Here is an 11034-nt window from a genome sequence, read left to right on the forward strand (position 1 = left end):
AGTCTCTGCTGTTGCACTGTTTCAATGTTCCAGGAATACTGCCTACATCACACTATGGTGATCCCCTGATGCAATATCACTAGACTGATGGGCTGATGAGTTTCAAGGCTAAGGTATGGCCTCTGGCCATATCACAAACATTCTTAGAGACCAGAGGGAGTGAGGGAAGGGGGGCAGCTGGAGGGCTGGAAGAACCACCAGCTTAACTATATCAACTCCTGCTATACACTACTCCAGAATTTAGGTGATGCAGCATCCTGGCATCCTACGTATCTATCAATCAATAGTATTTATTGAGTGCTTACTGTGTGCAGAGCACTGTCCTAAGTGCTTGGGAGAGCACTATATAACAGTATAACAAAGTTGGTAGGCCCATTCCCTGCCCACAACCAACTTCCCTTCTTCTAACATCAGGGAGAGGGGATTCAGTAGGGTAGCACTACTGCATTTCCCAGCAGGTGTGTTGTCAGGGCTGCTATGTTCCAACACTGAAGCAGCCAAATCCACACCCTCTGGTGATGAGGCAACCGAGGTGCAGAGAAGCTAAATGACTTGAATGAGATCCAAAGCAGGCAAGGGGCAAAGGCAGGATTAGAACCTGCATTCCTCGACTCCTGGGCTCCCCTAGGCCATCCTGTGGTGATTTTGAGGAGTTCAAAGGCCACCACGGAGGTTTGGTCATCTTGGGAAAATGGAGGGAAGGAACAACGGGGAAGACTGCGAAGAGGAGGTGAGAGGCTGGAGGGAATCCATCCAAATCTAAATATGGCAGTGACAGGAAGTCACTGCCCAGGACTTCCACTGGGTTTGCTCTCAGAGAGAGAATGAAGTTCACTCAGAGGGGGCAGGAGGAGGAAAGGCCCCACTGCCTGACTAGTTGGTGATGAGCTTGCAGTCTAGATAAAAAAGACTAAAATAGTGCTTTTTGAAAGTATGCAAGGTCACAACTGTTCTCACCATTCCCGAGTTTTGGAAGACTTAGTCCAGTCAATATTTCACAATCATTAAGCTGTTTTTTTTAATGTGTTTTATGTGGTAATAATAATAATAATGTTGGTATTTGTTAAGCGCTTACTATGTGCCGAGCACTGTTCTAAGCGCTGGGGTAGACACAGGGGAATCAGGATGTCCCACGTGGGGCTCACAGTCTTAATCCCCATTTTACAGATGAGGTAACTGAGGCACAGAGAAGTTAAGTGACTTGCCCACAGTCACACAGCTGACAAGTGGCAGAGCTGGGATTCGAACTCATGACCTCTGACTCCAAAGCCCGTGCTCTTTCCACTGAGCCATGCCATGGAGGTTATTGTAATCCTTTTCCAAGAGTGCACAAAGTTTAATCAGTGCTCAGTAAATGTGGCAGTGAGATATCAGTGGCTAGCCTAAGTCTTTTTTAAAGTTAGATTACTGAATTAAACACAAAAATCATGCTGGGAAAGCTATTTCAAGTCCTCAAATGTACGTGTGTTGGCCTGATGGAAATACACCCATTTAAAAAAATATACGCAGATCTGACATCACACGCATTTTCCCTGCGTGTTTTGACTAGAATATTTTCAGGGAATTAGGAAACATTTGTCTGACAATGCAAGTCTGTGTGGGTGCAGCATGCCATGAGGTAGGAAGAAACGATGTGTGCACATGCATAAGGTACTGGACACCAATTCAGGATTTTGAAAAACTGTAACCTCTTGTAACAGAATAGCTGTTTGTACTGAATTTTTCTAGTGTCTATGGACCTTTAAAGGTATGGGTGATGACAGTATATAAAGCACAGGCTAGCCTAACCTCTTTGTAGAAACTGTCAAAACCCAAGCCCGGTCACATGGACTAACAATGACCAGAAATCACCAACTCTCATGAAATCATGCTCGCAGTGATGAGAGTTATTTTTCGTCGGCCATCATGAATCTCCAAAGACAGGACTGACTGATTACTGGGCAGTTCAACCTCAATTCAATCCCTTCAGCCCCTGGTTGGCCAAAGGTCACTTCTGGGAAGAGTAGGTTAAATTAGGGTTGACTTCTTTACCTGGAGCTCCATTTTTTCCTCCATACCAGGGGGACAGAGCTAAGTGGGGCTCTCAGACCCCTCTGTGCTCATTTAGGTACTCTTGTCCCCCCAGCCCTCCCATTTTAAACTCAATACCTCATCTTTCTTCCATGTGACCACGTCACATTGGCAGAAACATGCTTCAGGCAAATAGGACCAGGGTTCTTAGGCACAGAAATAGCCTGCCCAAAAAAGCCTGGATAAAAGACTACCCCATCTGAAGTTCTATTGGTCAAAAGATATCCACTCACAGTCCTATCAAAGCTCACTGGAGGAAGTGGGAGTCATTTTTGAGAAAAGGCTAATTGGAATCAATCAATTGTATTTATTGAGCGCTTACTGTGTGCAGAGCACTGTACTAAGTGCTCGGGAGAGTACAATATAACAGACACATTCCCTGCCTACAATAACCTTTCAGTCTAGAAGGGGAGACAGACATTAAAATAAATAAATTACAGATGTGTACAAAAGTGCTTGTGGTGCTGAAGGGGGGCCATAATAAATAAAAGAAGGAAATCGGTGTGATGCAGAGGGGAGTGAGAGTAAAGGAAATGAGAAAAGGAAACAAACAAGCATTAACTGCAGTATAGACTGTAAGCTCACTGTGAGCAGGAAATTTGTCAGCAAACTCTGTTGCACTGTGCTCTCCCAAGCACTTAATACAGTACTCTCAGCACACAGTAAGTGCTCACTACCCACCACTGATTGATTAGTAGCTGTGCAAATCCTCTCCATGTCCTGAGGTGGGTGACTGAACAGTTTAATATCCTATCTGGCTCTCTTTGCCAATACCAGGGTCTGGGAGTAAATACAAAGTACTGAAAATATTCCTGCAAACTAAAGACACGAGCACTTGTGCTTGCTTCCCAACTCCTCTTTGAGAGCAATCTTTCTGTAATTGGTTTAATTATACAGATGCCCTGAGCTTTAGATTGCACAGTTTGATCTTTCGGCTGATGTGGCCAGCAGAGACTTCCAGAGTCTCTCCCAGAGTGTTGGGCTGTGATCAAATTTGCTCCTGCCAGAAAGACATTAACCACTCTGCTACTTAGTGAGTGATCAGTGTAGCCCTCTGACTTATCTTGTGAAGTAGAGAGGGATAAAACTGAAAGAATCACCAAGGGTGCCATTTAAAGCTTCTGCTTGCAGAGATTAATAACAGCAACAATAATAATTGTGGTATTTGTTAAGCACTTACTATGTACCAGACACAGTATTAAGCACTGGGGTGGATAAAAGCAAATCAGTTGGACGCAGTCCCTGTCCCACATGGGGACTCCCAATCTTAATTCCCATTTTACAGAGGAGGTAACTGAGGCACAGAGAAGTGGCCCAGGGCAAGTCGCTACCCTTCCCTGTGCCTCAGTCACCTCATCTGTAAAATGGGGATCAAGACTGGGAGTCTCAGTGTGGGACAAGGACTGCGACTAATCCGATTTGCCTATATCCACCCCAGGGCACAGTACAGTGCCTGGCACATAGTAAGCACTTAAATACCCCAATTATTGTTACTGTTATTATTACCAAGGAGTGGATGGGAGAGAGATTGCTTCATAAGCCTGGACCATTCTCCCCTCCAAACACTTGAAGATTCCATCTGCTCAAGTGACATCTCTCAAGTATTTGCTCGAGTGACATATTTCAAGTACTTGCAAATGTTGCAGGGGAATTAGAAATGTCCACCACCGCACAATCTGCCAGGTTCATCTTGAGCTGTTTCACTTGCTTCCTTTTCCCCACTATCCTTTTCCATTCTCCTCCCACCAACTTGAAATATTTGAGGCCATTTATTCTTCATAAGTTATCTACTTCAATTTCACTGGATCTTAAGTCTATCCAGTTACATTTGGTCCCCCTTGTCCCCAGAGATGTGCCACAGTTAGAATTAGAGATGTCAATTAGCCGCTTGCCAATAACTTGAGGCCAAATAGCACTTTGCACTTGGGGCAGTTTAAAAGGTGTCACCTTCTATATTCTAAAACAAAAGGAAACCAACCACCCTTAATGCCATGGGATGTAGTGTTTACAGGACAGTAGTTACAGTTTGTAGCCTCACCTAAAAGAATAACACTAGGTTGCAAAAAAAACTTCATCATTAAAACTATTAAGTCCATCTGGGTACACGAGGAATGGGAAAGAAGAGGGTTTTAGTCCTTTGCATAGGTTCCTGGTCCTTAAGTCTTCCAATCCTGGAAGTGAGAGGACTGAGGCCCATCTGTCATTTATGACAGAAGACCATCATTCAATCGTATTTTTTGAGCACTTACTGAGTGTAGAGCACTGTACTAAGTGCTTGGGAGAAAACAATAAAACAGAGTTGGTAGACACATTCCCTGCCCACAACAAGCTAATTGCTCATGTGTATCGCAGTAGCTGCACCAGTGCCATTGGTCTAGTATTCAACCTAGCTGTGTTTAGAAAGGGTTCCCCTCCCACCACCCCCTTCTGATCCTTTACCTAGTTAAGGAGTTTGGAATAAAGTAGTTGTACGATCCTTCCATTTCCGAGTGGCCTGTGAGTCAGAGGACCTGAGTTCTAATTCCAGCTCCACCATTTGTTTGCTGTGTGACTCTGGGCAAGTCACTTCACTTGTCTGCATCTCAGTTAACTCATCTATAAAATGGGGATTATGACTGTGAACCTTATGTGGGACATGGACTGGGTCCAACCTGTTTAGCTTCTATCTACCTCAGAGCTCAGCACAGTGCCTGTCAAATAGTAAGCACTTAAATACCACTAAGAAAAAACCTTCTTCAGAGTAAGACTGCACAATAGCAAATTAAAACCTCCCTTTCCTACTGAATATGGATGGTTACTGTTTTCATTCTCTGCAGAGGCAGCCTTGTTGTGCATAACAAAAGGCCAATTTAAAAGGACATCCTTGAAAGAAGGAAGCTTTGTAAACGATAACTTTGACAATGACCAGTTTCAATGAGTTGCTACTAGTCAGATGATTTCCTTTTTAAAATCTTTGGTACTATTAAACTGGAATACTCCTGAGTAAAAGAGAAAGAATTTGATTTGAAAATATAATTTGACTATGGCTCATGAGGCAATAAATTCAAGGGTCCAAGGAACTTCTTTTCAACAAGTTCTTCTAACCAGGTCTGAAGTTGCCTGTTGTAGAACACTAAGTCCAGACAGGGAATAATGAGAGTCTGTGTTTTCTACCTGATTATCTACTGACCCTTATGAAAGACACTCGGTAAAATGCGAACAAGCAGTTTAATATAGAAAAGGGACATCTTATTCTTTTGAAAACAATATACTGACTGTTGAACTAGTTTCAAATTTTATGCGTCTAAGCTGTACAGTCAAGGCTAAGAAATGAATCCTCTTGGATAAAAAACCTTTCTTGTCCTAGGCTAAATCATTTGGGAGTTTTATTTAATAGATCTAAATTGTGAGAGAATATAGTCTTCAATAAACTTTAGTCTCCATTCAAAGAGGGAATTAATTCCCTTTGTTATGGCCAGAAATGGCTTATCTTCTCCATAACTTCCTCATATGCTGATAGCATGAGGCTCTCCTGGCATACAAAAGGATATTCCTTGGATTATTAAGTGGCTATTTATCACTGTCATAAGGATAGGAAACAAAGGAATCTATCTGTGGGGATTGGGAAATCGGAAATGAGACACCCAAATCAATATTTAAATCCAAACCACTCATCTTGTGCCCATCACTACAAGGAAAAACTGTGGACTAAAGCTCTAAATTAGCAGTGTGTTATTTTAATAAATGAAATGATGTATTGCAGTTGGGATTGGTGGGCTGGAGGAGCAATCTGGAGAAACTTCTGCTTTGCAAAAATTAAGGCATTTTTTCAGAAAATCATTTTTGGTACAGAATACAGATAGTGACATATGAGGTTTTAGAAAAAGCCATTTGTCTAGGTAGTTGCACTAATAAGTTCTATAAAATAAAGTAATGCAATTCAGGTGATTTTTCTATATGGTATATACTCTGCAGTACTGATTATAAGGGATCATTTTCTTGAGGAATTAATAGTTTTAAAACATCAGAGCCAGATCATGGCTAGCTCAGAGCAATTAAATGATCATCTTCAGGGCACAGGTTGAAGTTTCAAGACCAAATCCCCGACTGCCCAGGCCAGAGGAATTAGAAATTTTGTGTAGGCAGTCTGCTTCTCATCTTCCTGCACAGAAGCCAAGGTGAAAACCCTAAAACGGTTCCTACCTTGCCTAAAGAAGGGACAGGAGCAGGAAGTTAGAGCATTCTATGGGAAATTTCACAGGACAGTGGGAAGTGTTCACTCCCTAAGCCAAACTCTTTTTTGCTCCCTATACTCCTGCAGCTTCTGCCTCTCCCTTTGTCTCTTTTTTAATGACAGGGCATTTGTTAATGCTTACTGTGTGCAAAGCACTGTACTAAGTGCTGGGGTAGATACAAGGTAATCAGGTTGGACAGTCTTAATCCCCATTTTACGGATTAACTGATAAGGTAACTGAGGCACAGAGAAGACACTAGAAGACACTGCCCTGCTGGAATTAGAACACTTCTCAGGAGGGCTCCCAGGCCACCCTAGGTAATCCTGCTGATAAGGAGAGGAGCCATCAAGCTCTCCTACCTGACCCTCTCCTTCCCCACCTCCTTCGTTACTCTTCACAGGTGCCCATCTGCACAACCTGTCACGTCCCCACGGCCAGATATTTGGGGCACTTACTCCCGTGGCTCTTCCCTTCTGAGGTCACTTCTGAACTCCAGGAAAAAGGGGTGAGGTTGGAGAAGTGAAATGTATTGTTAGCCAAAACTCAGGGGGCTTCCATGCTTTTTACATAGGCAAAGAAAATTATTTCAGTGAGTCTCTCTTCCACCAGGGAACAAACAGAGGTGTTTGCCCTTCTGCTCCTTCTTCATCTCATCTGAGGGGCCACCTGAGTCCTTCCCTTAGATAGATTTGCCCAAAAGACAAAGCAGAGAAAGCATGTCCTGCTGCCCCTAATCAGTATCCTGGAAGCAAATGCATGGTTTAAAGTGGCTTCAGTGAAAGTCAGACCAAAGCAAAAGCTGGTTAAAAATAACACAATAATAAATAATAATAAAATAATGTATTTGTTAAGCACTTACTATATGCCAAGCACTGTACTAAATGCTGGGGTAGATACAAGGTAATCAGGTTGGATCCAGTTCCTTTCCCACATGGGGCTCACAGTCTAAATAGGAGGGAATAAGATTTAATCCCCATTTTGCAGATGAGGAAAGTGGGGCAGAGAGAAGTTAAGTGACTTACCCAAGATCACACTGCAGGGAAGTGGCAGAACCAAGATTAAAACCCAAGTCCTCTGACTCCCAAGTCTGCCCTCTTTCCACTAGACCACGCTGCTTCTCAAACTTATCTGATCTACATTTCTGCCAATCCTTAAAGTAATTAACCCTGCCTAAACAGTAGAAGCAGCGTGGCTCAGTGGAAAGAACATGGGCTTGGGAGTCATAGGTCACGGGTTCAAATCCCGGCTCAGCCACTTGTCAGCTATGTGACTTTGGACAAGTCACTTTTAACTTCTCTGGGCCTCAGTTACCCCATCTGTGAAATGGGGATTAAGACTGTGAGCCCCACATGGGACAACTTGATCACCTTGTATCCTCCCCAGTGCTTAGAACAGTGCTTTGCACAACGTAAGTGCTTAAATGCCATTATTATTGTTAAACAGAATAGTGTCCACCTCCTCTGTCTCAGACATCCATAAAATCCCAGAGCTCTCTCTGAGCCAGGGGATCGAGTTGGGTGGGCACCAAACTGAACACAGTTGGTTCCGGCTAGGTTCAGACATTCCCCATCTCCCTTCAGTGCCATCCAAGCCCCAGCAGCATAGAAGTTTCAGCCCCGGGGTCTAATGCCTGGGATATAGCCATCCTGCGTGATATCTGCCTATAAGCTACATCCTCTGTCCTTTCTTACTACCCAATCCCTGAACTATTCATTCATTCAATAGCATTTATTGAGCGCTTACTATAATAATAATGTTGGTATTTGTTAAGCGCTTACTATGTGCCGAGCACTGTTCTAAGCGCTGGGGTAGACACAGGGGAATCAGGTTGTCCCACTTGGGGCTCACAATCTTAATCCCCATTTTACAGATGAGGTAACTGAGGCACCGAGAAGTTAAGTGACTTGCCCAAAGTCACACAGCTGACAAGTGGCCGAGCCAGGATTCGAACCCATGACCTCTGACTCCAAAGCCCGTGCTCTTTCCACTGAGCAGAGCACTGTACTAAGCGCTTGGAATGAACAAGTCGGCAACAGATACAGTCCCTGCCGTTTGACGGGCTTACGGTCTAATCGGGGGAGACAGACAGACAAGAACAATGGCAATAAATAGAGTCGAGGGGAAGAACATCTCGTAAAAACAATGGCAACTAAATAGAATCAAGGCGATGTACAATTCATTAACAAAATAAATAGGGTAATGAAAATATATACTGTTGAGCAGACGAGTACAGTGCTGAGGGGATGGGAAGGGAGAGGGGGAGGAGCAGAGGGAAATGGGGGGAAAAGAGGGTTAAGCTGCGGAGATGTGAAGGGGGGCGGTAGAGGGAGTAGAGGGAGAAGGGGGGAAAAGAGGGTTAAGCTGCGGAGATGTGAAGGGGGGCGGTAGAGGGAGTAGAGGGAGAAGGGGAGCTCAGTCTGGGAAGGCCTCTTGGAGGAGGTGAGTTTTAAGTAGGGTTTTGAAGAGGGGAAGAGAATTAGTTTGGTAAGGAGGGAGGGCACACACTCCACCTCCCAGGGAAGTTAGTCCAGACAGTTTGGCCTGGGCATGCACTCAGTGGATATGGGGCAGACCGAGCCACAAATTTCCTGGCCATGCGGGGGCTCTAGAGGATTGAGGGTGCTTGGACTTTTCCAGAACTGATCAAGGCAAGTCTTGGTCTCATGAAGGAGAAAATTATTTGAGTGCCTATGACTATGCCGACCAGACCGGAGTCTTTTCCTAAAGCTTTTCTACTGTGGAAAGTAAATGAATTCATTCACTACAGGCTGCAAGCATGACTTGGAGCTACTTTTAAGACTGGCTTCTACCCAAAATATAGCAATTCAGCCCAGTCAAGTCTTGGAAAAACAGCCTGTCCCAAGCCACAGGTTTGTCATCTGCCATTGCTTGAGGTCCAGGAGAGAAGCTCGGAGCACACGCTAAATGCTAACTGCAGGCCATTCTCATCAAATCCCCACTAGCTTTTAGGGAGAGGTTAGTGTTTTTACAGTGGGGTGGGAGATGCACCTGAAGTGGTGGGGACCCAGGTTCCTCTTCTCCCTCCCTGAAGGTTTTGCTATCCCCCCACTCCCTAAGTTCTAATTTTTTTGAGAATTGATGAGAAGTACATAAGACAGGTTATAACCCTCGAATGACAAGGGACTGGATAAAATGGATGCGTGTCAAGGAATGGGTAGAATGACTGCACTTCAGAAAATGAGCTTTTATTTGTAGGTCCTGTCACATGTGCTTTGGGGCTGAGCACCTTGACCCAGGACAGACATAAATGCAATGTGATCAATTACTTTTACAACAGTTGCAAACTCTGTGTGTTGTGTGTTCACGCGCATGTGTGTGCATGCATGTGTACGTATTTTCCAAACTTAAATGACAGATTCAGCTGTCAGAGCTCACAAAGGAGGAAATGCCAGACTAGTGCCAAGCAATAGCAATGCCTGACAGAACACAGCCACACTATTATTTTCTGAACCTGTTACCCAAATGGATGCAGCCATGAATTGAATTCTACAAAAAGAGCTGATCTTCAAAATTAGAATCGAGGATCCAAACTGTGAGCTAAGTATTTCCTTTGCTATCCAGTTTAATGCCCCAATTCATTCATTCATGGCCAGTTTGCCTGGTCATGGATAAGAAATGGATCAGGAACATTATGAACTCAAACTACAGGCTGAGAGAACACCCAGTTTTCAGCTGAGGATACTTATCAACGTGGTGTTTATCAGCTATTTTAAATTTGTATCTCCTTGCAACTAACCAAGAAAACCCAAGGCTAAACCATGCATCTTTCAACCAACCAACACTCCCCTGCAGGGATGTTCAACGGAGAAAGATTTAGGACTAGTTGCAATGATGATCCAAGCAGAACACATTCAGTCTCCCCCATATTATATATTAGAAAGTGCCAGGACCATCATTTAAGCTAGCTGACAAATAAGGTGACCCTAAGGGGACAGGTATGAGGTAATGCAAAGTTATTAGCACTTTTCATCTTCCCAAATCTAATGGTTATGTCTGTCTCACCAGCACATCACGTACTAAGATCCAGCATTAGCGCAAGTCTAGGGGTCAGCGAGGAAGCTACGTCAGTTGTGGATAAAGCTGATCACTACTGGATTTAGACAAACAAGTCTCCTCTGCCCATTTGCCCCTTGCCCTCTTTTAGGCAAGGGGTCGGTGGGGGGGGGGGAGTAGGAGTATGGTACTTTCCCAAGTGCTTAGTACAGTGCTCTGCACACAGTAAGCGCTCAATAAATTTGACTGAATCAATGAATGAATGGTGAGGTGACTGTGGCACTACTGGGCATGTGCAGTGAATGTCCCTGGGCTGCTGGGACTACCGTGAATGGCCATGCCCACAAGAAGCTATTGCAATCCCATACAAGGTAAAGCTAAAAACTGGACCGATCCCTTTGGGGGAAGAAAAGTGCAGCCCTTATTTTAAAGACGATGTTTGGGAACTCACCAGCTGGCTAATGAGAACTCAATTTGGTGTTCACGATTTTTACTGGATTTAAGAGATGTGATGGAAGAGGCTGGAAGAAAGAAAGAAAAAAGACTTTTGAATACCAGGATACAGTGGTAAAAAAAAAACCCTCCAAACTTAAGTAGGACCTCTTAGTAAATGCTGTTTAAAAGCTAGTTCTCAAAATGGCATGCTATGTCAAGTCAAATACTATTTCTTTTCAGTTCTTCAACATTTTCTCAAGTTTTATAGTTTCTTTCAACCTGTTGCTCAGGATCACTGAGG

The 11034-nt window shown here is 43.9% G+C and overlaps 1 protein-coding gene across 2 annotated transcripts in view; it reads right to left on the reverse strand.

The window, feature by feature from the left end:
- The window catches only part of MAPRE2 (microtubule associated protein RP/EB family member 2), a 122073-nt gene extending 111268 nt beyond the window's left edge, over positions 1-10805 (reverse strand). For both annotated transcript variants that reach the window (XM_007667463.4, XM_029068422.2), the window contains exon 1: positions 10750-10805. The gene's annotated coding sequence lies outside the window, so the exon portion shown is untranslated. The remainder of the gene's footprint in view (positions 1-10749) is intronic.
- Between the last annotated feature and the right edge of the window lie 229 nt (positions 10806-11034).

The sequence above is a fragment of the Ornithorhynchus anatinus genome, chromosome 7, assembly GCF_004115215.2.
Source record: "Ornithorhynchus anatinus isolate Pmale09 chromosome 7, mOrnAna1.pri.v4, whole genome shotgun sequence".
NCBI lineage: Eukaryota > Metazoa > Chordata > Mammalia > Monotremata > Ornithorhynchidae > Ornithorhynchus > Ornithorhynchus anatinus.